Below are 24,870 nucleotides of genomic sequence, written 5' to 3'. Positions count from 1 at the left end.
TTATACACGGGCCACTAAGAAGAAGCTGTTTCCAAACTTTCCAAGGGTCTCATTTCCTTTTTCTGGAAATGGAGCACATTCCTATTAGGAAGATGAGTAGATTTCACTAACATTTCCTTCAGGTAATTTTGCCACTCACAAATAACATGTTTTTACCAAAGTCAAGACAACAGGGTCTCACAACCTATTTTGAGTTTCTATGGCTCATGAGCCGCGTGGTAACCACCACCATCTGAGGCAGCAACAGTCAAGTCCGACAGGTTTGTGTGGTTTTGGAGCACCTTTTTGTATCTAATAAGCCTAAGGTATTTTACCAGAACGGTCACTGAATTTGACACCGGAAGCCACAACATCTGTTTCCCATATCTCGGTTATTGCTGCTCTTATTTAGTGTTCACAACTCTCAGCATTCTCGAGGATATATTTTTTAGCTCACTGTGGATTTGAAGCACAAGTGGCACATCTGTGATGCCGAAGCACCTAGGGAGGAACTAGTGGACTCCCTGCCTGCAAGGAGTGGGGACATGTATAATTAAAAAATTAAAAAAAAAAAATCAGAGGAACAAGTTGCCAAACCTTGAGACACTTCAGGAAGGAGAGAAATTTATAGACTGTTCTTCAGAAAACCACCCTGATACCTATTCGTATTCGCACTCCAGATATGACGATATGGACTTTGACAGAAAACTGGAATGTGGGTAAAATACTGGAGGTATTTGTGCAGGCTCAATGAAAATAGCCCAGCATTTCTGATTATAAAAAATGGTGAGCCTATTGCATCAAGAGTGCAAAGCAGTGAAGACTGTGACAAGAGAGGAACACCTAAGCCTAGCAGAAGCAAGCCCCAGGTGGGTGAGCAGCACGAGAAGTAGAACAGCTCTTCTGCAATAGCACAAGCATTGCTAAATACAGAGGATTTTTGAAGTGCTGGTTATAATATTGGTTAGAATGCACTAAATACAGATGCAACAAAGACAGATGACGGGATCTTCCCCTTTAGGAACAGGGTAGTTTTAGCTGTGTAAACTCATTATGAGTGGAGTTATGTGTTGTACACTAAAAATGAAAAGAACAACTGTATCAAAGTGGGCGAGCCTGAAGATTTAGACCCTGAGCACCCTGAAACAGAAAATGTTACCCTGCAGGAGTCGCTTGCGTTAATCAAAATACTCTGCTAGCTAATCCCACGTTGATAACAAGGGCTAACCACACAGGGAGATCAGGTGTGTGATGGGGATGGCACAAAGTAAAGATGATTCAGCCAGGAAACATCTCTGCCATAGCCTAGAGGCCGAGTTTGGAGAGCGCTGCGCAACATCACCCGCAAGAAGAAAACTTATCCTGTGTCCAAACGAGCCGCTGATCGATATGCTCATCCTGGATAACCTTGTGCCAAGGCAGTTTCAAGGAGGCAGATCAAAATCAGCAGACGTTCAACAGAGCAACCTTGGAGATAAAGGATGGTATCGCAGAGCCACGCACAAGTGAGTCATGGACTATTCAATACCCAGAAATGAGTCATGGCTTAATAAATGGGCTTGCTCTGGCCACATCCCTTCGTCACACAGAGCTAATAAGACCAAAAAACCCTAATTGCATCAGCCACCACAGAGGAAATGATAAGCTCTTTCAGTCAAGACTGAGCTCATGCATCCAGAACAAAACCACCCCAAGTGATTTTGCAGCCAATTTTTGTGAAGTTATCAACAGGAATATGAAGCACAAACCACTTTCTGTATTACCAAGTGACTAAGGAGGTGAAGAAGCCCGGAGAGCCCCAACCGTGAGCGAGTCCGTCCCAAGCCCAGCAATGGCACATCAGCCAGCCAAGGCTGTCAACAGCACCATGACAAGGGTCCTATCTAACGCCAAGAACAAGAAACCAAGCGCAGGAGATCCAAGTGGAAAGAGCAAACCAGCCGCTCCCCTGCACCACCTCCCTAAGCTCTGCCATAAGGGACAGAGCAGGGCAAAAGGGACAAAGAAAATACTCACATGGATGTTGCACATACTGTGCATTTTATAGAATATTTATTTTAGCCTGTATTGTCCATCTTGGCACCACTTTGTATAGATAGCAGTATACTGTTAGCAGTATAGCAAAGTAAAATACCCAAAGGAGTTGCCATGCCATGGTCTTTCAGTGTGGGAAAGGAGCGGAAGAGCGCGGGAGCGAGGACCAGCTGCATCAGCCCCGCACGGCCACGGGACCCCGCTCAGGGCGATGGCGATCCCAGCGCAGGCAAGAGGTAGCGGGAAATCCCTGGCTTCGCTCCAGCTGCCCACACGCCAGGACCTGGAGTGGCTGGTGACTATGCCCGTACGCAGCCCTGCTGCCTTTTAATTACAAGTATATCACAGAAAAACTTCCAACTTAGAATTATTGCAGTACTCATCCACAAGTACTCCAGCTTGAAATACCCATATATTTAAAACTACTGGACCTGTTTTCCACAAAACTGGCTTCTACTCCCTTCCTTCCTTCTTCAACAATGATCACATCACCTACTGAATTTGAAATTCCAGCTTCAACGGTTTAGGGTTTTTTGCCTATGCACAAAGGAGGAATTTAAAAGGGACATTATTTTCACACTAAGATCCAGAAATCCAACAGACTGAATTATTTAAAGAAATATTTGAACAGATACCAGGCAAGAAAAATTTCAGCTTTAAAGAACCAAAGCAAGCTATCAGTTACTGAAGCACTGAAAGACATTAAACCAATAATGGGTTTGTATTGACTCCTGAAAGATTATTCATACATTGAAACAAGAAATAATGGACTTATCTTGGAAAGTCACGTTACTTTACTATAACACACACGGGCTTCAGAAACGTAAAAGATCTCTTTAGGCATGTTTTTGTAGAAGGGATTAACTGAAGATCAGTTTCAAGTTTAAATCTTCATTTTGCTTGTGTCGCACTGAGCTTTTGGCGCAGCCGCATTTGAACAATTTGTATTCTTTAGTCTGAACCAAACCCCGGGAGCGAGGAGGGAAAGGTGGGTCAGCCCCGGCCCCGCTTGCCCCCTAAGCCATGGCCACCTTGCCATCCCTCAGCAAGCCCTGGGAAAGGGCCGATGCCCAGCAGTGCCAGCAGGAGCGGTGTGCTTCACGGGATTTGATAGGCACACGGGTCCTGCAGAACCACTTTCAGGCGTCTCTGTCTCAGCTGGGGTGGACACACATCGCTTCAGGCTTTTAAGGCTGAAAATAACATGGGTGATTTTGCACGATAATCAGACCATCGCAATACTTCCACCCCAATGGCTTCTGTAGGACCATAATGGAAGGTGTAAGTAAAAGGAAATCTCTGTTACTCATCCCAGACTTTAATCAGATGAGAAGGATAAACCGTGTTTCCTTTGAAAATCATGTATGTGGTACATAATGTGCTATCATACCAGAAAGGTCTGAATACAAAATGAAAAACTCAGTTCTATTTTCTGTAAGTAGGGAAGAACCGACTTGAGGTTATCCTTTCAGCTTATTCACGCATTATGGATTCAATAGGTTAGTCTTGGTTTTCAATACGTTATTATTAATCAGACTTGGCATAGCCAGAGGCAGAAAGCAATGAGAAGAAAAAGCAAACACCCAAACTCAATGCATCCTCTCCCACAGGACTCTGCTGGCTGCCCAGGAGACACGGGCTCCCGTGCAGGTGCTACAGGAGAAACGCTCAAGCCGACGACAGGGGCAGGATGGGGAGGGCAGCGGGCCAGATCTCCCCACGTGAACCACTGACCACCCTTTGCGCTGCAGCTGCGGGTGGGCTCGTACCTAACCGGCCACGCAGCCCCCGAGCGCCCCGGCCAGAGCTCGCGCCGCTGCCCACGCCGAGCTGGCCGGGACCTGCAACCCTGGGCAGTTTGCACTCACTTTCCCACAAATCACATCTGTGGAATGTATCCAATTTTTAGCTAAATCTGAATATTTCACATAGTAATATTATAAAATTTTGGCAGCAGTGTTTTGCCTCATTAGTGGGGCATACATATCACAAGCTCATTTTGTTAAGATTTTCCAAAGATCAAGTATTTACTGATCAGAGCTTGATGCAAAAGAGGTTGAAATATTACTTTAACGTAATTAAGTTTTATTGCCCTAAAAATCACGTTATCTACTGCAACAGAATTTACTGGGGATTGCAATTTTAAATTAAATGCAATTTGAGCTAAATGAAGCCTGTTTACATATAATGCTTAAGTTTACAAGGAACCAGAAGTGTTCATAAAGATCTTTGTCTGAAGGCAGACCCATCCCGAGTAACTCATGGGCCTGATAAAGGTGTGTGCATCACCACCACCTATGAGCCCTCAGCAGCAGGGTGACCGAGCACACGAGCTGGGCTGGTCCGAGGGCCATCTGTACTGCCACCAGTACAGCAAAACGTCCCCCTTTGCTGCTGGAAATGGCTATTGGCGTTTAATTGTGTTCTTACAAAAAAATATCAATCTGAGTAAGTACCTCAATGCATTCTGGAAATGCATTTGTAGAAAACTTACTCCTGGGTAAAAAGGACTCTTGTCTACCAGAATTCACCATATAGAATTGCTCTTCAGCATTACTGTAAGCTGGATTTTAGTCTGAAAATAAAAAATAAAACTATAACAATATCAAACAAAAAACTCACCTATAATCTAAAAAAAGTTATGAAAAATGAAATGCGGAAAAATAAGTACAAAGTTAGTTAAAAAATTGTGAAAAACCTGGGCCAGAACCTCGTTGGCTGTAAAGCCGGTGTAATCTCTCTGCCCATAAGGCACCTGCGACAACGGCTGCTGCCTCCATTCTTCCACACCCGCAGTTTTCACCCGCGCATCTGAAACCCCTGGTACAGGTGACAGATGGGTCGCCAGTTATCACATCTCCCAAAGTTAACACACGAGCTGAGATAACCTTTAAACATTTCAATTGAGAAAAATAAAGAACCAAAGCAGGCTTTTCTCTTCCCGCCTCCAGTGAGGCCGGGCACGAGCAGCATCCCAGCCGGATGCATGGAGCGAGCGATGCTCAGCCCCAGCAGCCGCCCGTTTTCGGTGCAGGAGCGGGCCCGGGTTTGCAGCCCGCCGTTCCCCGGGGCAGAGAGGGGCCATCCCAGCCTCAGGACACCGTGCCTGTCGCTGGCTCTGGCAGGGGTCATGATACAATTAACGCGTATTAAATGCCATGATCTCCATCCCGCGACCTTGAGCTGTGTTTAGCGGTTACACGGTTCCCAGCCAGACTGTGGTGCTGAGGACCAGGCAGATGAAGCTCTCAGCTTCACAGGCAAAAAAGCTACAAAAATAATTCTGAGCCACTTGATCAAGCACCTCCTGAATTATTTGAGCATTAGTTTATAATCTTATATAAAACACGTGGTGACGCGCTGCTGAGGGAAGCTTTTATCGATGCTTTACAAAACCAGTTGAACAGGCGAGGCTTTCCTATGTGTGACGGCTGAGTGCATCCCACCCCGCTTTGGTGAAGCCTGCGCCCGCCAGCCGGTACATCCCCCCGCGGCACGGCGCGGCACAGCCCCCGGCCAGCCAAACACCCGCACGGGGCTGGCAAGGCAGCAAACCAACCCATCTGGGCACGACAACGGGAGCACCCTCCTTCGGCACTCTGGGCAATTAGCTTGAGTCAGTCGAAAGCGCATTTTTGCTCAGCCTTTCTACATCTGTGTATTCCCCGAAGTCTTGACTTCCTGGTTTACTGCTCAAACGCTAAAATTCAGCTCTCCTTCCATAAAGTATTTTAATCTAAAAATAATTTGAACCATGTTTATTTTTAAGAACTTTTACCCTCCCAAAAATAATGTTTAAAAGAAAGCAACTTTAAACATTAATACAGAGTAAGTAATTGCTGTTGCTTTCATTGCAGATAAATCACTTTTAATCTAAATTTTTTTCAAAAAAAAAAGATCAAAAGTAATATTAATCGTGCTGGCCAGGGAGCAAAAGGACATTCCCAGACATTAACTGCTTTCCAAATATGAAAAACATATTAAATATCTCTCTTAAAACAAGATGTTTTCCTCATGTTTCCTTTGGGGGAAATCTGCTGGGCGCATTCCTCCCCAGGCGAGGCTCGGGCATCGCCAGCCAGGCTTGGCCGGGGGAGCACCCGCTGTGCGCCGGTACCACCTGCCGACCAAACCGACCCGTACGAAGCCCTGGGGACGCCCCTCACCACCGGCCTGGGCGCCTGGCAGGCTCCAGCCCCAGGACGTTCCTGTCCCGGACAAGAGAGGACGAGGATGGTCCAGTGGCACGGCCACACAAGACGCCCGCACCACCTCGCCTCCCCGCTGCCCGTCACCGGCCCTGCACCAATGACCACGGTGGCAGGCCTGGTTTACACGTGAATTCTGCACCAGGAGTCATCCTGATTCTGCATGTTGATTTTTTCCAAACTTTTGTAAGAAAGCACGCACAGAGAAACTCCCACCCCACCCAGCTGTCGCCACGGCACACGTGGATCAACCACCACAGACAGGTATTGCTTTTATTTAATCACGACCTGTGATTTCTGTTGCAATAGAATCAGAGGCAGGAGGGAGAGAAATGCACTTCTGCAGCGTAAGGAAATGTAATTAGGGTTAGTCCCAAATAAGATATAGTAAAACTGTTTTTCCTTCAGCCAGGTCCACCCAGGCTGGCACAAAAGCCCAGCGCTCCATCACTCTTCTTCACCCGCCCTGCACACACATTAAGAGCGGAAAAACATGAGTCAGTGGAAAGGTGCGGCCCCAGGCACACAACTTACAGTAGCAAAGCGGCATTAAATCCACAGCTTGAATTTGGTATTAGGACAAAAAGAAGGGGGGGAAATGATGCTCAGCGCTGTGTACTGGCCACAAAGAAAAGACCATCAAAAGCATCACTTCTCCCAGAGGTTTTTTTCCCCTCTCCCTCCTGAAAGACTTTTTAACAATTTAAAGACACATTCAGAAAATACTGCAGCTTTCTTCCAGCATGGGAATTAGGGAATTGCACTGCCAGTCCGGCCTTCTCCACCCCACAGAGGGGCACACCGGCTACCAGCCGCAGGGATGTCCTACAGGCGATGCCAGCAGCAGCCGGTGCGGCACACAGCCGCCCGCTGCCAGCAGCATTCGCTGCCTGAACACCCAGTTCCCTTACTGCCCCTCGCACGGTTCCTTCGGAGCTGATGTGCGAAACCACGCAGCTCCGGCCCCACGTCCACCAGCCCGCAGCCTCCCCGCAGCACGGCCAGGAGACACGGCGCCTCCGCGGCGAGGCTGCCCGCTGCTCACGCCTCCGGCTCCTGAAGGAGCTCTAGCTAAAAGGAGAGGGATGATTTTGTTTTCCCAGCAATAAAGGCTTCTCACCCCCCATCAGTAACTCCTTCTCCCCCGCATTTACCCCGCTCCCCCCCAGCAGCAGGGCAGACCCACAGCCAGGGGAAGGCTGCTGAGCAAAAGCCAAATCTACTGTTGGATTTGGTTGATATATTTATTTTTAACTGAAGCCAGTCACCCTAATTACTTTTAAAGCATGTGAATTCTGGTCACATGAATTAGAGTTTTCTGTCAAAGCAATTTTCCTGAAAGAGCTGTTTCTCTGGAATAAGGTTCTCGTCTGCTAATCCACCAGAGCTGCAGCCGCCGGCCTTCCCAAAACAAAAGTATACCTTTTTTTCTCTCGGATACACAAGGAAGAATTTTATTAGGCTTTAGTTTACATCTGTGATTAGAATAACAGAAAGAATCGTTTACTTGTGAAAGAACTGACATAAAAACAATACCCAAGTCCTCAGAGGATAGGGCAGATGCTTTTTAGCACGGAGCATTAAAAAAAAAAACCAAACAAAAAAAACCCAAACCACACAGGTCCCTCACATTTTCAATCTAGTTTCTTCTCCCTACCTCACTAGTATCTTTTCTTTTTCTTTTTTAAACAGAACAGCAATAGTATTTGAACTGTTACTGAGTCCTCATGAATTAGGATTTTGCATGTTTATCATCGCTCGTAAGAAAAAATTCCCACATAGCCCAGGGATAAACAGCACATAAAGCACAACGCAAAGTGACAAAACTTTTTGGAAAGTTCATAAATACGGATCTTTAAAATGTTTTAATGTGAAATAGATGATAATGCTCTACTTCCCTGCACTTTGTAAAAGCAAATTAAGAGTGAGCATCATAGGATTTGTAAAACAAAGCTATTCAGTATCTCACATCAGTGTGGTAGCGTGCTGCGTGCTCCAGATGTTACAAATCCTATTAAAGGAGGAACTAGCCGTCCCTAACTTACCTGCCAGCTCCCGAGAGCAAAGCTCTACGCTTTGGTGACCGCTGATGGCACTTGTGTCACCCACAGAAAAAGGGGATGCAGAGGACGCTTCAGCCGAGGCATTTACTGAGTCAGAGGTGGCAGCAAGGCTCCCTCTGCATCCTTCACATGGCCCGCCCGGGTATCGACAGGACCGATAGAATTTGTGAGATGCTTGGGATCGCAGCAATGACACCGCCAACGCCCGTCCCTGACTGCGATTAGACAGCAGAGTCTGGAGGGTACCAGCCAGTGGTGCCCAATCTGTTGGAATGCATGCCCTTTTTTGAATTATAACACCAAAAAAGGAGCCTACATAAATTATTATTGTTTTCTGATTCACTGCTAGATTAATACTCAAACAGAAGATACACAGTCTCCAGTTATTTTCAAAACATGAGGAGAAGAAAAAACAAATATTTAATATAGTGATTTAAACTTCTGTTGGGCAAAAGTAGTTTAAACTACACCCTCAGCTTACTGTTTGTAGGTGTGTCTGTGGCACTGCCAACACTGCCAACAGGCCTCTCACATTCAAGATGCCGTGCATAATTGATACAGTAAAAAACAAACAAACAGAGAAAATATTTATAAATAAGTGAGGCTTCTCTCCAACCTTTTTTCCTGCACAGAGTGGATTCTCCACTATGAAAGAGACGGTTATCCCTGCTCCAGCAGTACTGAGATAAGCACACGCAGAATGCCTACAGGCTACAGTTTTTCATTTTCCTCTTGGCCGATCTACAACTAAGCTGCCAAAATAAACAAACTTACCCTTCCAGTCAAGCTCAAAATGAACCAGCAAACTGAATTTTTATGTCATAAAAGGAAGCAAAAAAATAAGCGGGAACAGTTAAAATGCTTAAAATATCAACACTTCTTTCCAGAAGAAGGGAAAATAAATTTATGAAGACAAGCTATTAAGCGATGCGTTCAGATGCTAATTACAGAGTCCTCAATGCATCCAATGCAGTATCACGATCACGGTCTTCTTTCTAAAGTCAATGAAGAGAGAAAGTTTGGCCCCGTGACATCAGGGAACAAAAAGTAGACTTTTTAGGTCAGAAGAGAAGCAAGCACGTATTCTGAAAGCTAACTCATCTAACTCATTCTTTGCAGAACAACAACTTCATTAAACTGCACGTTTGTTGAGTGACATTTTTGCTGCCCAGTGAGAGCTCCAGAAACAACCTGGAGAGGAATCCAACATCTCCCCGCTGACTCTGAGCTGCAGGGGTGCCCCAAGGTCACCTGTGCAGCCAAGAGCCAGCTCGCCTTTAAAGAGCGGATATTGATACTGTCTGGAGACACCAAGTTTGCTCCTTAGGATCCAGACTACTTTCATTTCTAGACCTAATTTGAACTTCTGATTAAATTATTAAATATCTTATTGTGTATTGAAGACCTGAAAGATGAACTTTTCTAAAATGCTGAAAACACAATAAGCAAAATGTAGATAACGTAGACCCGGAGACTACAACAATCACCTCCCGCAATGCCAGTCGGCTCATTTCAGTGTTATTTTGGCACAGTTCTGCCTCCGACGGGCCAGTAACCACAAAGTTAAGCTGTGAAATGCAGCACTGCGCGTGCAGGCTTGCCCAACCAGCACCAATACGGCGCTCACCACGTCCTGCGCGTACGCGATGGGTGTGCTCAGCCCCTTGACCAGACTGGCGGTGGTTTGGTGCGGGCTCCAAAAGAGAGAAAGCCCTGAGCTGCAGCCAGGCTGTGAACTCCTCTAGTTTCAATCCGTTCTCTGAAAACCCACAAAGGAACAGAGCAACTCCTTTATCAAGGAACAAAGAAAGTTGTGGGTACAAGGGGTGTCCTGCATACCTTTTCTATCGCATGCAATTTGACCACAAGCCAGCCACTTTCTCCTATAAATAAGACAGCTTAAGCGAGCCTTTTTGGAGCTCTCCCTGCTAGGCAGCGTGGCAGTGATCTCCCCCTCCCCGGGACACCTCTCAAGGTTCCTCCTCAAGGCAGAGAGACCTTTTACCAACGACGGATCTTTGGTAAGCAACCGATATCACGCATAATGGTAACTTTGATTTTGTCTTGGTAACTTTGATTGCATGCTGAACTGATGCTAATGAAACATTATAATCCTTTAGACATAAACCGTTGACCAAGTCTGAGACTAGGATTGGATCCAGCCGCACCTAGACTCCTCTCGGAGGAAGGAGTTTAGAACGCAAGGGGGTCCTTTCTGAACCTCACGACTCAACGGGAGGGTCTTCCTTACTCTTTGCATCTCCAGTCTCTCTGTGAATCATTCGAACTCGAGTGTAACTCAGTTTTCCTTTGTATGATTCTTCCACGCAGTAATTAATAGAGCGAACCTTGCCATTGAACTTTGTTAAGTCGCACTTTTACAACATCATATTAAAACCACTTTTGCTAATACCTTTGTCGGTGATTCCTTAAGCGTTCTAAATCACCCATTCGTGACAAATTGGCGTAGCTGGCAGGATCCTAAATCAGGATTCGTGACAGCGTACAAAGCCACTCGAGATGTTTCAGTGAACCAGTGTATCATGGCCCGACTCGTGCAAGAGATTTCTCTGACCACTTGGTTCATTACAAAATGTTCCTTTTAATTACGTCATGCAAACTACTTGATCTTCAGAACTGGTGAGGTGCAGTCACCATTAGATAATGCTCACACTGACCACGCCAGCAGGAACCTGTAGCCCATGGAGTGCAATAGCTGCGGTGGTTTTGGCCAGGCGACGGGGGGAGAGCACTGAGGATTACTCCAGCATCCACCACACCAGCCCAAAAGCCCACACCTGATGGGAGACAGCTTTCCATCTTTCCTTGCAGCAAGGAAATTTCTTTCCTTCCCTTCCCTGGGAAACAGAAGATGCAAACCTCACACAATGTATTGCTATCTCCTGTTCTTAGGATGAGTATTTCAATGTAAATATTCACAGGGGAACACCATGAAGGAAGGCACTGGTACACATTCAAACTGCTCTGTTCTTTTGAGCAGTTATAACATAAAATCCCAAAGACCAGCAGGATAAGACGAAGAAGTTGTACAATTAACAGGTACCTGTGCATGGGACAGCAGACCTGGAGACTGAAATTCTTTAGTTTCACTTCACTGTCAAAGTTACACCTGTGCGCTGTTCCCCAAAGCCCTCTCTGGAAAAAAGCATAGAAAATTCATGTATTTCCAGGTTTGTGACCAACCTTGCAGTGCATGGTAAAATGAAAGACGAGCACGCATGTGCATAACTTGCTTTTTTCTGCTCATAAGATTAATTTCACTTAAGTTTACAAGAGTCCTCTTTTTTTCAAGATAAAAACATACAGCAGGCTTCTTACAGAACCTGTAGCTGTGTCCCCATCCTTCAGCATTTAATTTTTCTTTACAGTTGAGCTATAACCGAGCACGCACGTGCTGCTTCATTTATCTCCACTCTTCTCATTAAACTAATTACTCTATAAAGCACTTCAAGTACTTTAAAATACCAGCATCCATTTTCAGCTTGGCTCAATAAGACCTAGCTAGGGGAACGTCTGTGGATCCGGTATCTTGGAATAGGACTGCAAGCTTAGTCTCAATTATATCTTGGAGCAGTCCAGCACTATTTTAACTTACCAACACCTAAGGCACCAGGGAAATTGTACCCAGCCGAGGAAATCCTCCGGCAGCAGATCACACTGAGCACTTTGCATCAGGAAACGGAGGGAAAGGATCCCGACCAGCAGCCCAGGTCTCAGACAGCCCTTCAGAGGGCTTCCAGCCACCCTGGCCCTGTTCTTTGTGATGCAACTCCAGTATGTGATCTTTTTTCCTCGGGGCAGGTTTTGTCATGCTGCTTGCCTGTAAACACGGCCCTACCATACTTTTTTTAAAGTCTCATTAGGAACAGGGAAGTACCAATAAGAAAACAGCCCTTGCTTCTTCTCTGCACATCATTTTTGCTTACAGTAATTAAAAGAAGTTTCTGTTCTTTTTATCTGTGTTCTTTTTAACACATATAGAGAAGTACGAACCGGAGCCTGCCCCACCTCACACACCATAAACAGAAGCATTCGCTAAGCTCCGACTGTAGAGCCCTTATTGCCGATGATAATGTATGAGACGGAAAGAAAACAGATGGGTTTTCAGAGGCCAGAGCCTGCAGTTAAGGGAAGAAGGAGGGGGGGGAGGAAATCAGATTTTAGCTTGTAAACTGCAATTTTGCTGGAATCATTGAAAAAGAATGAGGATTCCATGATGTCAGCTTTTACAGTCAATGTTCTGACTATAACCACGCTTTACTGACCTGCCAGTTTGCAGTACCAGTACACCAATTCACCACTTTGCTGCATAAAACAGTGTAAAAATACCAATTTTAAATAAAAAGCCCATTTTGTGATTCACATACACAAAAGTACAAATCCCAAGTACCTGCTGTGTCAAGCAAAATGCATAAAGCATTATCAGAAAAACACACTGGAAAAATGTGAGTGCCACATAAAGCAGTCTGGAAGAGTAACTTAAAATGACTGATGTGATGCTTGTCCTTTTTTTATGTGCTTTTGCCCTTCTTCCACTTACTGCACTCATTTCCCTTTTTGAAAAAAATATTCCCCTTTATACACTGCCTTTGTTCGACCCTTTCAGAGGATAACACAGCATTTATAAAATAGGTAGGCAAATACACAGACCAAAACAGAGCATGACACGTATCACATCTGGTTCCTCCTGAAGGACAAGCTTTGACTGGGAATTTGTGTGGATGGAAAGACCGAATTATCAAATTAATTAGAATTTTGTATGTTCTTTTCCTTGTTCTTCTCATAGAAAAAAAAAAAAAAAAAAAAAAGAAGAGGAATTATTTCCACAACATATATCTTAAGACAAGACGACCGCAGATCCAGTGGAGAACCAGAACAGAGTAAATCCCTGGAACACGCCTTTCCAAGATTTCACTATTATTCATACACAAAAGCTTAAAATAGCTAATAATTTGGACACAAACAAAATGAAGCATTGTCCGCAGAGATTTTTGTATCCAATCCTTGAATAAACTTAGCATATGAAATAATATATTATTACGTGTATTTTATAACAAATGGCGGATTTACAATCAGCTCTGTTTGTTCGGTCCTGTGGAAACCCAGCGCGAAGCCCTGCCCTCGACGCCTGCGACGTTGGTGCGGACCAACCGCGTGCCAGGGGTGGAGAGCACGCAGCGGCCGACCTCAGGACCACCACAAGGCTACTCTCCCTTCTTTTGAAAATAAAATAAAGCTGAAAACTGGTGGGAAGACACATAAAGCATGCAGCATCACACACCTGAAACACCTGGTGGCAGCTTGAGCTTGGGTCATGCAGAGCAGCCTGCACTGATGCACGAGGTTCTCTCGTCCTACCTCAGGTGCAACACAGCCGTTGCGTTCCCGTGAGACCCAGGCAAGACACTTTTTTTACTGAAAACAGGCTAATTCAAATTGGACATTCAGCTCAAGTTCTTGGCAATGACAGTACTAATCGCTGAGAAGTTACTCCCCGAGAAGCCTGGACTCTCCATCTCTGTACAGTCGCAGATCAAGAGTTGAGTCCCTTTCTGAACGCAGGCGCTGACCAAAGACACGTTACTGAGCTCCGCGGTGGTACCACGGCCACAGCGAATGGTTTCTGAAACACAGGTCAGGCCAGTCTGGGGGCAGCAAGAGGAAGAAAATTCTGATGGTTATGGACAACTAAGTGCTTCCCTGGAGAACCGAATTTCATCCTGCCCCTGGAGAGACGACTTCTACGAATTCAAGCCACTCCATTAAATCAGACTTGCCAGAGGTGGTCGCTAATTGTACGTTCCACAGAGACTGACCTCCAGCCTGCTAATAGGGGGTGTCGTTTGCAACGTGCTGTGTATTCTCAGGTACTAAGTTAATGGGATTTGTTTTTACACACAGAGTGCTCAAAAGCACTAGATGCTTTGAGACACACAGCCTAGATAATTTTCAATTTAATCTCGTGGAGATTCTGACTGAACCCTGCTTCTGACATTTCCATAATTAGAAGTGTTTGACATTACATTTTAACAACGTTCTTTTTATTTAGCATTTTTGTGTGCAATTAATAACCTAGACTAAAAATAATATTTACGCATGTGTACACTGCACTATGAAAACCAAGATATTTTTAATATAGCATTTCATTTGAATACTTTATTGAGGTCATGTGGAGCATCTGTCTCTTTATATGGATAACTAGAAGCACAGAGGAATCCGTTGTGATAACATGCAAATAAGTATGGTGCATTCATATGAGACCAAACACTGAAGTAATAAAAAGGAAGGAAAACCACACAGCAGGACAGATATTTCCAGCACTAATGTAGCATTTTCACCTGCTGTGCAGACGCAAATTCTGTGTACATGAATTAACACTTGTTCTTATTTGTTTTCTCACCTTCTTTATAGAGCAGAAGCCCTATGTGCATCTTTACTTTCAACTAATATTAAGAAGCATCCCTAGCTGCAAAGATTATTTCCATTTCTACCCACATGTGGAAAATGTAGTTGTTATGTACAGTTCCTGGGGGAAAAATTTAAAGTTATGCCAAAAAATAAGAAGAAATGTCTGTTTGACTCGCAGCCTTTTATCACTAAAATACCTTAAAAAAAAAAAATCTTACATCCTCAGAATGCTCATCCAAATGCCAATAACAAGGACTAAATCAATTTAATAACATAACTTCTACACCTGTTGGCCAAGCAAAGCTCAGCAGGGAGCTCCTGGACTTTATATAGGTGGAGACTGGTCTCTGATTTCTTATCTTAATGTTTTGTATTAACATTCTTTTAAGATTAATGCTAGCCTGAAAACAGTCCTGCATGTGCAATTGGGTCATGCATTTATTTTCATCATGATTCCTCTCACAAGGTTTAACTAGTTTCTTGTAGATAAGATTTCTGAAATATATTTATATTTTCATGGTAGCCAGATATGTTTTAATGTCAGAGCAAACGCCATGAAAGGAGATGGTTCTAAGGAAAAAAAAAAAAAAATTCATTATCTACATATAACAATGAAAGGCAGAGTATTGCCAAACTCACGATTATCACAGCAAACCTGGAACAGACAACTGAAGAACAGATCAGTCTACAAGGGTGATTCATTGCCCTCCTCCGCTTAACTGACACCACTCAGGCAACAGAAAGGAGGCAAACCCCGTTCTGTTTTCTCCACCATGAAGGTCTCCTTGGGAAAGGCATGACAGAACAAACAGTCGTCTGTCCCCAGATGGCAACGGGAAGCCAGAGCTCAGCCAGTTGCACCCTGCGCTGGGAGGGTCCTACACAGAGAACTGCAGAGCTGCAGCTGTGTCAGCGACATTTCTTGATGCGCTGGGAGTATGGATCTTGTACGCAGCTGAGAACCTGCCAACGTTCCAGAAAGCTGTAATGGTTCAGCCATATACCTTCTCCTTCAGCAAATTCACTCTCGAGCATGATTTTAACTGCTACGTTCAGACCAACACCTCTCTTCTGTCTCTCTCCTCCTGCTTTGCTTCCCCGGTCCAAACTAAAATCACGGTCCCGTTCTTTCATGCGTATGTCCAACCACAAGACTAAATAAAGATAGTTTCACCGAAGCATACCTTTCAGTTTTTGCCTTCAGGCATTCCTTGTTTCTCCTAACTCATCTTCACAAACAGTTGTGATATAGATATATCACTATATAATACAGTTGTGGCATAGAAGCATCACAAGTAGCAGATGTACCTCATCGTGCCTCTTCAGAGCAAATCCTCCTCTGGGTCACGCTTGTGATAAAGCCACAGTGGACAGGCGAGGTGTGCGCAGCCATTGCTCACGGCCCTGCTAGCACCACCTCCTTCTGTTCGGTGTCTCCCTCCATCATGGAATATAAGCTGTTCAGGGGAAATGACTTTGGGTTATACCCCAACAGCAGCGGGGTCCTGATCCCTCACTAGGGTGTTCGCATACCACCATGATACAGGCAGCGACGAGTAACGATTACGAACCACCTGCTATACTTTGAGCTTCCAGTCACCACCTCGTATGGAAGTTGCATGCAACCTACAACACACCGAAGGCCCAGCCTGGCATATCATTCCTACGGGGAATTTTTACTGAATTCATAAGAGGCTCCAACACATGGAATTCCATCAGTTATGCTGTATCGTTTTATATCAGAACATACATGCATCATACTTCACTCAGCTCGGCAAGTAAAATCAAAGTGTTTTCAAATCTCCGATGTTCTTATGAGAAGCAATGACGGAACAGTCGTCATTGCCTTTGTTCTGCTAATTAGGAGGAAAAAAATCTTGGAATAAGTTTTTGCCAGCGAACGCATTAGCGAACACACAGTACAGGAACACAGTACCACAAGAAACTTCTGTAACAGATAATTCTTTCTGCTTTCTTAAGTCTGACACAAAGCTGGAATAATTAGGATGATAAAGTCTAAGCAGCCCTAGTAAATTCAGCTAAATCTGGTATCAACACAGTTGGGATACTTATTTGCATGTTTAAATTACTCAAGTGACTAATTTTATAATTTCCTTTTCAATTGCTGAATGCCGTACTTTTAAAATTAGTCCCCTGAGAAGCAGAGGCACGGTGCATGGTGCTGTTAAAAACTTGTTATACTTTAGAAGATTATCATAATATTGCATGCATTATTTCTCATTTAATAAAAATTTAATTGTGCATATAATTTGATACGTTAATACCAACACTTTGTTATACAAATCCAGAATGCATTAATTTTTTTTTCTGGGAAAAAAGTTGCATTCAAGTTTTCTGTGAATAAACATTCTTATTATTAGAACTCCCAGTTGCCTGCAGTCTTCCTAAATGGGACAAAACTCATACCCAGTGGAGTCATATCCTTTTATTGTTACTCAAACGTCCTTAAATCCAGCCTCCTGTTCCCCTTGTGGAAGATGCAGAACACTAAGAGAGGCTATCTCGCTTCATTAATAAAGTTCTGATGATGCTCCTTGGGCACATCTTCAACACAAAGACAAGGAACAACCACAGAAAGCCATGACAAGAACGAACAGCATTTTGATGCCATTGGAGGCAAAATTCTCCCCTACTCCTCCTCCATTGGTCTGCGGTTTTTAGGAGAAAGCCAAATCTCTGGACACCATTATAAACAGGGATCACAGGAAAGCAGGACCTGTTTTCTGCAGAAGCTGACTCACTGTGACCTTCCAAAATGTCAGATTCCATACGCTATGCCAAAAAGCCATGCTCAACAGTATCTGTTTATTTCCTCACACAGGGACAAAAATTCAGCAATAGGAAGCGCTCAATAAATTCCATGGGCAGCAGTGATTTGCTTGGTTTACAAAACAGATAAAGAAGAGAGTCCCACTGGCAAGGACACTGTTGCTATAAGCCTCATTCCTCCGAGGCTTGTACAATACATGGATTTCAGAAAAAAAAATCTGGCAGGTTTTACTAATAACCTGGATCAATCCTTGTATGACTGTGGGTTTCATATATCCACCCCCTTGCATCAATAGCAGGTTTGCAACACTGACCTTGTCAGTTCAGCGTACCCTTCAATATACACAGATGCTATAGGCAGATTTTAATAACAAAAAACGGCCACTGAAAACATCTTTAAAAACATTTGGAATATCCCATTTTGTTACATCATTGCCAATTATTGTCTCTGGCAAACTAGCCTCTGGCAAGCTGGTTTGTTGATGTACAACCTGGTTTTCCATATCCTGAGGGAAAACGATGATCTCGGGAACCTCCTAACGAAAGTAAAACTCACTCAACAGGATCACAGGAATGACAAATTTGTTCTCTTCTGCAGTAATTATGAGGAAATATTTTTCTCGTGTGTTCTACTGACACATAAGTTCTTTCCTGTTTTCTACCTTGGCTCTCTGTGGACCTCATTGAAATCTCCAACAACAAGGACCACTGTTAACAGTTCTGCACCCTCCCTCTCACATCCCCCATGGCAGCCCTCGAGATTTCACACCCATCTACCTTCCACCAGTCATTCCACGTTACCGGTGGTGGCAGCGGTGCTTCACGGCTGCAGGATGCATCCAGAGGCCCTAGCCTGAAATCATGCACCAGGCTTCTCTGCTCCAGGAGCAGCGAATGCTGCTCAGATAAATTTGGCTCTGGACAGATAAAACAGCCGAATAGCAACAGGCTGCATACAAACAAAATGTTAGAACTAGTCTCCTGTAACTCCTGCTTCGCTGTACTCTTGTTTAGTTCCCTCATTCTTTATTTCATTTTAGTTTTTATACTTCTAGTTTCCCTGGCCAAATATAACAGCAAGGTTTTCAAAAAGCCTGTTTCTGGTAAATTCATTTCTACCCTATTCTTCTAGAGCTCAGGAAGGAATTATCCGAACACAGCAGTGACATAAAAGTTCAAAAGCCCAGATATTTTACAGCGCTGACATTCTTCACTTCAAAAACAAAACAAGAGCAATACCCACACCTTCCCAAAACAGAGCAACACAATTCCCGCACCCATGTGCCCAACAGCAAGTCATATTAATGTATTTGATCAAAAAGTTTAATCAAGAGTAATTACTTCACTAAAAGAAGAATACCAGAGGATACATTTTTCCACTGCACATCAAAAAAAACCAACCAACCAAAGAAACCCACCGCCTTCAAGTCCTAATAAATTTCCACCTTCACACAGGTGTTAAAACCATTAGAAGGTATGCATCTCTAACATTAGCTTTCTGTACTCACAGAGTAACGGGTTATTTTTCTCACACGAACTTTCATAGGACGCAGTTTTCGCAGAACTACGCTAACTCCCTCATGCAAAGGTCAATAAAGTACACACAGCAATCTTCCAAAGCTTGCTGCTAAGAAAACTGACTTTTAAATCTGGTAAGCCTATATGCAATCTTAATATAACATACAGATGACCTTACTAAGCTGCTCTACCTTCTATAAATTTCAATTAATTGTATCATTTTATTTAAGTTCCCAACTTGCTGTGGTGTATTAGCATATTAAAATTAACTCTGCAGGCTGTAATCACTTTACCTTAATAAAACAACTTACCAAGGCAAATTTGATAAAATTATAGTACCCCCTTGTGGTGTTACCTTCATACCCCAATAGAACATTTCTTAATATTATATTCCAAAAAAATCTTCTTCTATCAAGCTCAGTGGATAACTAATTAACCTTTTCTAGAATCCAATATGAGCAAAGGGAAATTAAAAGGACTATCACCAGGATCTGAGAATGGATGAGCTAGAACGACATTTTTCCATAAGCTGAGAAAGTAATCTTTAGTAAAACCTTATGCATTTTTACATCGACATAGCATATAAAACTTCAATATGAAAAGAGCATTTGGATAATTGTCTCCACAACACCAGTAAAGAATGCTTTCCATTATAAAAAAAAAACACCACCCAAAAACCAATCAGCTTATCAGTTACACAAGTAATTTAAGAGTTCACCATTCAATGATTATCTCTCACCTCGTACAATGTTTTCCCTCACTAAATTTAAATTACTCTGGCCCTGTGATTGCACAGCCCCCCTCCGCAGAACCCTTCAGTCTTCCATTCTCCAATATTTCTACCCATATATACATACATGCCCCGTTCTCCTCTTACCGCCGTAGGCTCTTACGGAAACAAGGAAACAAACAAAAAGTAACGATAAAGCAGGACAAAACAAAAGTGTGGTTTGTATTCTCTATTCTTTCTATTTTGATTCTGAAGAGGTGTGGGATTTCTTAAGATTAAAACATCCATCTCTCCTAAAAGTACTATATAAGTCTGTCCTATTTAAATACCATCACCGATTAAAAACCTACAGGCTGACAGCCATACAACCAGTTAGATTTACCTTCAGAAAGCAGAGGTCCCCGCACCCAATTGTTCCCAACACCCAGTCAGCACCATTAACAACAACGGCAGGGTAATACCAAAAACATTAAGCAGAAAGTTCTTTAGATGCCATGTGTTTTGAATTTTTGGTATATCTGTACAAACAAGATGCACTTTTAAAAGACATTATAATGATAATTAAGGCTTTTAAAAAAATAAAATCAAGGGATTATTACCCCCTTTTCTTCATGATTATATGGTAATAGTTTCAACCAGTATTTGGCCAGACTGAAGCAAAAAAGCCGATTTTTATTTACATTAACCTACTGGCTTACTAACTGATATATCTATATGTATACTGGTGTTTAATCTACACATGAGAAACATGGCAAAGGATACCAAACCACGCAGTTGTCTACAGCCTGACACAGATAAGATGGCACGGAAGTTCTTAAATATCTGAAAAAATAATTGACTGCATCCAACGTGAATTGCTGCTGTTAGCAGTAAATGAGAGTATTTGAGAGGCGTAGAAGGGGTACAGGTACCTTGCCAATAACACGCGTGCATTTCGGTAACCCCTTCGACAAAACTGACTCCCTCGGCGGTCTCTACCCAGAGAGGCAAGCTTTCCAGAAATTACAACGACATGGAAAAGAAAGGGGTGAGCGAGTGAAAGGGAGAAGGATCTCTCCCAAAACCTGGATTAAGCTGGTCTCCCCACCAGTCGAGCTGGACGTACGCAGTCAAATTTGGGCTGAGGGGGAGATGACATGCAGATGAGGGAATATTTGAGAGGAGTATCCACGGGGAGAAGCCAGCAGCAGACAGCAAGCTGACGAGGGAGCGAGGGGGAGATGGCAGGCGTGTGCCCGCTGTGGGTCGCAGTGCCCCTCTGCAGCACCTCGCAGTGCTTACACACAAGCCTGGACCCACGGGGTCGGTTGTAGCGACAGGAGAAATTCATCTTTCTAGAGAAGGTATGGGAAACGAATGCGACATCCCTATTACGGATGTTTCGTTACAATATAATTAACACAGCACAGCGTTGAGAACAGTAAACCTGGTCTATAAAATGCAAACCTAGGCTATACAGGATTTGTCATTGCCTAATATTAAAGCCTTGAAATAAAGTAAAGACATTTTAAGCTCCCGTTAGTTACGGAAACAGTTTGGCAAGATTGAAATGCAGTACCAATAAAGCCTTTGTAAATGCTATCCTAAAATATGCATTTCTTTGAAAGAAAATAGTTGCCATAGGAGGTTTATTTTATTTTTTTCCATATTTTTCCATATCAGGCTTGCAGAGAAGTGGTGTAAAACCACTTTTGTCTGCTGAAAGAAGGTGTGTTTTTGCATTATTCTCAAGTTGTGACAAATCGGGTACTAGAACCAGTAGAGGTGGTAAAATATCCTATTAGAAACACTGGTGCACGTGTAAAAGAGGGAGTAACCATGTCAGCGTACGAAACAGAACGTGTCTCTCTCTGCTGGTGCCAGCATCTTTCACAGGCACCGCTGCTCCCACAAAAGGAAGCCATTTAAAGCAAATCTGTGCTTCCTTAGTCCGGTGACATAATTCCAAGGCTCCTTAAACAAGAATAAACTACATCACTACTACCAACAGTTCTAAAACATGTCCACAACAAGAATTTCAAAACTCAACACCTGTGTAACTAATTTTCCATTTTCTAAGTGAGACTGCTGTAACAGAATGAAAAAAAAATGATTTTGTCTAAACCGTACAACGAAGCAGTAGCAGAACAAGACAGAAACATCAGCTACATCAACCTTACCATGTTAAAGCCCCTTCAAGGCTAATTTACTGCATCGTTCATACCATCTTGGTGTCGCTGTCACAAGAATTCAGAGGAATCCAGGTGGTTTACATTCCTTTCACCTCCAAACATTTGCATTCAAGGGCCTTGGGGACAAGCAAACCGAGTGGTGTCCTACAACCAGCACAGACCACCGTTTGAGAGAAGATGACTGCTCTTGAGCTAGGACAGCTCTTCAACTTCTCCACGTGTCCAGTCTTATGACAGACAAGGTGCTTGGAGACGACCACACCAGCTGGACCATGGAGCCCGATGGAGCCATAGGGATGGTTTGGCTATCGTGGTGCTTCCATAAGATTTTCCTGGTAGGAGAGTCTTCCACTGAGATCAGTTGCCCAAGTGCCTTGGCAGACAGGCCTTGAACAGAATTCGAAGGGTACCCCGAGACAGAATAAAGAGGGGCGTCTTTGGTGGGATTGTAGATCACGTTTAGGGCAAAAAGCAGCTGACACAGAACCATACTGAATCTGGGTAACTCTTTGGGTATCCAGACCAGAAAGTCTTCCTATCAGCACCCATCTTCTATCAACTGCTGTTTCATTGCTCTAGGAGCCTCAGCCTTGTGCCCTCTAACACCAAGTTTGTAATATGGCTTGTGTAACCTCCACAGCACCAGAGACTGAGGTTTCTCAGAACTGGATTTTCTGAAAGATTTTCTCCAAGAATTGGTAGTAAGCACTTGGGTTTTTGTCCATAGCTATGCCCCTGAGGGCCATGAAGTGCTTTACTCTTCACAACAGTAATTCCGCACCCTTGCAATGATTATTGTGACACGTGACGGACCTTTGTCCTGTCTCCTAAATTCAGCGTCCCAAGGAAGCACCTCAGCCCCCAAACTGTACACACAAACCTCAGAGGCATCTCCTTATAGATCCTGGATAGCCTGTACCATTCTGCCGCCCTGACTGCAGGCCAATCGCACAAGCTTCCTCCAGCAGCAGGGCGACTCATGCGGGACAGGCTCAGTACCCATGAGTTCAGATGCCCTCCAGAACCTGAACGCAAGGGAACGTGGAAGCGTCCAAGAGCCTGCTCAGTGGCATTTCACAGTCAGGGAATGTTGCTGGGACAGTCTTTTTGAACAATCTTACAGAATAGCCTAGACACGGCTGTTAATTCCCAGCTATTTTAATCCCATCATCTACCAAGTGCAACACATTATCTTCCCTCACAACAGAAGTAAGCAAAAAAAATTAACCTCTCCTCTCCATGACAAATGAAGCTTTACATAGACAAAATTGCATGCATTCCTGATATTTGACTGCAAGCTAAGGATGGAAAAAAAGAGAAAGTCTGGAAGAAATACACTTAAGGAGATTTTATTCAAGCAAGAGAGGACCTCCTGCTTAACATACACAAGCCATTAAGAATTTTTTCAACCAAATCATATGGACCTGCATATATAGTACATGTTAATTCTTCTTCTTCTTCCTTACAGAAATAATGATGAAAGTATCTTGGCTTCAGGATGGACTGGTTAATTCTGCTTCAGCACTCAATTCTGCCTTTCATTTTCCTACTGACTTTTTGAAATTCCATGGAAAGACATTGTTGTTAAACAGCAGTGAGTGTTATTCTCACAGCAGTGTACACTAATAATAATTCAGTGTGGTGTCATGGAAGGCTGTGAGCTCTTAGCTGAATTTATTTGAAAAATAAAGTTTGGGTTTTTTCTCAGAGATCTTTACTTAAGTCAGCATGGAACTCTTGTAAAAGATAACTACCAATAAGTCACAACTACCCAAGGAACAGCCTTTTTATTTTATTTTTTTATTCCTTGCTCACCATGACAACATAATAAATGAGCCCTGAGAGACTAGAAGTGCATAACTATTTAAAATTTTGTATTTTATCTTTCATTGTACACTTCCAGACATAACATTCATGATCTATTTTTTAAAACCCTCTTCAGTGCCTCCAAGTGAAATACTCCAATTTTCAACTGCAATATACAATAATCAGAAATAGGTCTTAGCTGTGATTCTAGGTAACAGTTTACAAAACCAGTCTTACAGTATTTTTGTGATCCATTAACAATTACTTGCTCCTGTAAAAAAAAAAAAAAAGAAACAAGCCAACAGTTTCAACATCTGCTTTTTCAATTTTTGTTTTGAGTTCTGTTGGATGTCTCTGTATTCTTTCATACATGACTAATAGGAAAGATACAAGACTAATAGGAAACATAACTGCAACTTCACTTACGGTTGGTTTCAGTTAACAGATGGTCTTTAAACTATCCAACATAAAAGCATTCATTTTAGAAAAACTGACCCCAAAACTGCTTCATAAAATAAAGCATTTTAATTTTTTTTTCCCCTCAAAGCTTCAGGATCTTTCAAGACACTACAGTATAAGAGGCCCCAGGATTCAAAGAAAAAAAAAAAAAAAGCACACACCAAAACTTATAATTTCTGACCTTAAATATCAGAGACTAAAGGGTTTGCAATGTAAGTCTCAGAAGTAACATACACAGCTACACAAAAAGGTGGGCCTCCTAGACTACGTCTTTTCTTGCTAAATTTCAAGTGCCAACATAAAATTACAGCAGAGATCTGCAAAATCCCTATGCTCCAGATGACTGCCACGACAGGTCAACCAAAGCTTTAGTTTTCCATAAGCTAGTGCAGGAGTTACGGTGGGGTCTTTTGGCTGTTGTAATAGCTGCTTCCTTCTGGATAAATTACTACGAGTCAGCCACCAAGAAACATCATCTTTAATTTCTCAGTAATATGCTTTCGCAGGCATATGAACTAGGGTGATAATAGCAAGAGTCCTACTTCCAAACTATTTAATGTAGAATACCGTGCGTGAAAAGTTGTTTGTCCCACACACGCCTTGTACAGCCGAAGGGTGTTTACTGAGGATCGATAAATAGGTTTGGCAAGACCTGTGCTGTTCCACATTTCTTATTCTGACAA

At 43.2% G+C, this 24,870-nt stretch overlaps 1 protein-coding gene across 1 annotated transcript in view; it reads right to left on the bottom strand.

The window, feature by feature from the left end:
- The window catches only part of ZFHX3 (zinc finger homeobox 3), a 683,250-nt gene that overhangs the window by 651,510 nt on the left and 6,870 nt on the right, over nt 1-24,870 (bottom strand). The window contains exon 2 of the mRNA XM_087738652.1: nt 11,349-11,440. The gene's annotated coding sequence lies outside the window, so the exon portion shown is untranslated. The remainder of the gene's footprint in view (nt 1-11,348; nt 11,441-24,870) is intronic.

Source organism: Nipponia nippon, unplaced genomic scaffold (genome assembly GCF_047370975.1).
Source record: "Nipponia nippon isolate SJK-2023a ecotype South Korea unplaced genomic scaffold, ASM4737097v1 scaffold_7, whole genome shotgun sequence".
In the NCBI taxonomy this organism is placed as follows: Eukaryota; Metazoa; Chordata; class Aves; order Pelecaniformes; family Threskiornithidae; genus Nipponia; species Nipponia nippon.
The sequence above is the reverse complement of the archived record's forward strand: the minus strand, read 5'-3'. Positions and strand labels throughout refer to the sequence as shown.